The following is a 3,944-nucleotide window of genomic DNA, read 5'->3' on the forward strand; positions in this document are numbered from 1 at the left end:
TGTTTGATTTCTCAAGTAAACTTTTACCCATGCCCTGAATTTGATTTTTAGCTTCCTCTTTAATGGAGATATCAGTGGTTATTACTTTTTCGTTTTTTTTAAAAGAAAATTATTGGGATTACTAAGTACTTCTTTTTCTTACTTAGAAAAAACTGTTAATAGAGATCTAATTAGCAGTCACATTTGCATAATGACATTCTGTTAATTTTGGTCATTTTACCATTTAACACTTAGACAACTTTTAACCCCTCCTTCCCCTATAATAGATTCTATGTTATTTCCCACATTCAGAGAGAAACAATCAAGTTGAACTAAAGTAAAGACAACACATTTAACTGATTCATCTCACTTCTTTAATTAGTGATATGAGAATGTTTCCTCCCTATGAAATACAGTGGCAAATCCTCATGAGATCTTGAAGAGAGTAACAAATGCATGACAGAATTACTGAGATGTGCTCATGGGCACACTGCTTGCTCATTACCTGGGTCTTGATACAGATTAGGCATTAACCAAAGTTAAATTCAGATGTAAAAGCACAAAGTTGGATTCAGCACTCCATACTGGAAACAGGAAAGCAAGAGCACTTTCTCAATTACATATTGCTCAGGGCCTCTACCTCAGGAAGGGCTTTACCTTTCAGCAGCTAAATAGAGACTTGCCCCACCTCCAATGCTCACATAGCTGACCTTGTTTTCAGTGTCCCATTTGGCACAGCAAGTAGCAATATCTCCAGCCCTTATAATGATGACACAATCCTTGGAGGTGACTTTTACAACTTCATTTATGAGGGCTTTGGTTCCCTTAGCAAAGGCATCCCATTCAAACACCCCCATAGGTCCATTCCAAATAACAAGCTTTGCCTGGGTCACAATTTGAGCATTGTTTTTAATTCTCTCAGGACCATAGTTCAAACCCATCCAGCCAGATGGTATGCCAGACTCTACAGTGGCTTGTCCAACTTTTGCATGCTCATGAATCTTGTCAGCAGTTACAAAGTCAACAGGAAAGAATATCTTTACACCATTGTTTTCTGCTTCGGCCATGATTTTTTTGACAATTTTGGCTCTCTTCTTCAAACAAGGAAGCACTGCTGTGGGATGTTCTATATGGCAAATGTGTTGCTCTGATTGGTTAATAAATAAAACACTGATTGGCCAGTAGCCAGGCAGGGAGTATAGGTGGGACTAACAGAGAGGAGAATTGAGGGAACAGGAAGCCTGAGGCAGAGAGACTTGCCAGCTGCCGCCATGACAAGCAAGATGTAAGGTACCAGTAAACCATGTGGCAACTTATAGATTAATAGAAATGGGTTAATTTAAGATAGAAGTAGATAACAAGAAGCCTGCCACAGCCATACAGTTTATAGGTAATATAAGCATCTGAGTGATTATTTTATATGTGGGTTGTGGGACTGCAGGGGCTTGGTGGGACCTGGAGAGAAGCTCTCCAGCTACAAAGCACCAATCTCCATGTTCTTGAGTTCCTTTAGGAAGGTGTAAGCCATCCCACCTCCAATAATCATGAAGTTGACTTTGTCTAACATGTTTTTGATTAGTTGGATTGTGTCTTTTACTTTGGCTCCACCAAAGATAGCCAGGAAGGATTTCTCTGTGTGTTCTAAGACTTTGGCAAAGTAATCTAGTTCCTTTTTTCATGAGGAACCCAGATGCCTTTGGGGGCAAATTTACTCCCACCATAGAACTGTGGGCCTGGTGTGTGGTGCCAAAAGCATCTTCAACATAGATATCACTGAGTTTTGACAGTGATGCTCTGAAGGCTTCTACTTTATCTGGCTCAATGATAATCATTCTTTCAGAAGGATCTTAACCCTTGCCTTCTTCCTCCATGTGGAAATGTAGGTTCTCAAAAAGGATGACAGACTATTGGTGAAATTATTAAGGCCACTCCACATAGTTAAAAGGAGATTTATTTAATGGCGTAACTTACAAATTAAGGGATAGGTAGGTCGTGGGGTCTGGGGAAGGTGTATCACAGTCCAGCGGTGATCTCTGGAGCTCTCCTCAGTCCACCTCCACCATTCAGGGTCCTGGAACAGAGAGAGCACTGGCCCATCCAGATCTTGGGTCTCCAGGCACCTCCCTTGGCCCCGCCTTGTAGGCGTGACAGTTGCCAAAGTCTCAATGGGGGTTGGAACTTCCAGATCAAAGCTGGAATGGCTACCCACTACATCTCCCCCTTTTTGTCTAAATAAGAAGGTTCTAACCTAATACAAGACTATATACAAAGGAATGGTTATCAAACATTGTCCAGGAATAATGAGGGATAGTGACCTAGATAAGATGGAACTACAACCAATGCAAACAGTATCAAGCAAGAAACACACACTAAAATCCAGAGAAGTATAGGACATAGGTAAATGGCATGTTACAAAGATCATTCCAAAAGGTGTCCTATCCTAAAGAACCTGAATCTAATACTTAATATGTTCTATCTAAGATTATATATATATATATATATATATATATATATATATATATATACTAAGTTGTAACTATAACTGCTAGTCTTCAATCCCATCAAAGACCTGAGAAGGAATATAATGGTACCAGAGAAATGATAGGTGGATGCAAGCAACTTTTGGGAATCTTGCAAGAGTAGACAGAGACAGATGGCAGCCTGGACAGTCACCTAATGTTTCTCAGAATTGTTGGTGCATTCAAATTGGCCCCACATTGGGTGCCAGATATTGGTGAAATTATTAAGGCCACTCCACGTAGTTAAAAGGAGATTTATTTAATGGCATAACTTACAAATTAAGGGATAGGTAGGTCGCAGAGTCTGGGGAAGGTGTATCGCAGTACAGCAGTGATCTCTGGAGCTCTCCTCGGTCCACCTCCACCGTCCAGGGTCCCGGAACAGAGAGAGAGTGCTGGCTCATCCAGATCTCGGGTCTCCACGCTCCTCCCTTGGCCCCACCTTGTAGGCGTGACAGTTGCCGAAGTCTCAATGGGGGTTGGAACTTCCAGATCAAAGCTGGAATGGCTACCCACTACAACAGACCCATTTTCTGGGTTGTCACAAGGTATCTCTACTTTTGAGTCTACACATCCTTCAGGAACAAATCATCCTTACCAACCCTTGATTTGAGCTCAGCAGCAACAGGCTCTAAGGAATATTTGTCTGGCATAGGGACACTGTCAGACCAGCCATGGTGACTCATGAGACCTACTAACTTGTCTCCCTTTTCCAGACAATGCTTGATGCTTGGGATGGCAGCCTGGATTCTCTGATTGTTGGTGATTTGGTTGTTCTTCATAGGAACATTAAAGTCTTCTCTCATGATGACTCTTTTCCTCTTCACCTCTATATTATCCAGAGTCAACTTACTAGAAAGAGGCATCTTGATGGTATTTTGAACAACCTCTTTATTGCTGCTTGGTGGAGATTTTTAACTCTTGAGTCTTGACCCAAAATCTTTTATAGTTTTCTCCTAGAATTTCCTTTGCTTTTGAGGCTATTGTGAATGAGGGTGTTCCCTCTTCCCATGATTTCTTTTTCAGTTTCTAATTTTTTGTGCTGGAATTTATCGTATATTATGTATAATATAATATCATCAAAAATAGTAATAATTTGAGCTCTTTTCCTATGTGCATGTTCTATTCTATGTCTCCTGCACAACAGCCAGTGACAGGCTTTGAAAGGAAATCCTGCTCTGTGATTGGTCTGGATCCTATCTATCTTGATTTGGAAAGTTTTGCCTGGTACAGACTCAAATTGCCATCCTAGAATACTAAACAGTGAAACTCAGAGCTGAGCACTAAAGTTGGGAAATTAAAAATCTTTCAAAGTAAAAAGTGAAAGAGGGTCATTTTTTTCCTCCTGGTTCTTGTTTCTACATCATCTTTCATATCTGCTTTGTTCTTAAGATTTTAAAAAGCACAGCCAACCAAAAAATTATGTAACTCTTCCCAAAATCCAAT

General features: G+C 40.5%; 1 pseudogene; it reads right to left on the reverse strand.

Annotated features, from left to right (window-relative positions):
* Nucleotides 1-595: 595 nt before the first annotated feature.
* On the reverse strand, nt 596-3,364 carry LOC128114113 (phosphoglycerate kinase 2-like; annotated as a pseudogene).
* Nucleotides 3,365-3,944: the final 580 nt, after the last annotated feature.

This window comes from Peromyscus californicus, unplaced genomic scaffold, assembly GCF_007827085.1.
Source record: "Peromyscus californicus insignis strain IS unplaced genomic scaffold, ASM782708v3 Scaffold_19__1_contigs__length_69161282, whole genome shotgun sequence".
Lineage (NCBI taxonomy): Eukaryota > Metazoa > Chordata > Mammalia > Rodentia > Cricetidae > Peromyscus > Peromyscus californicus.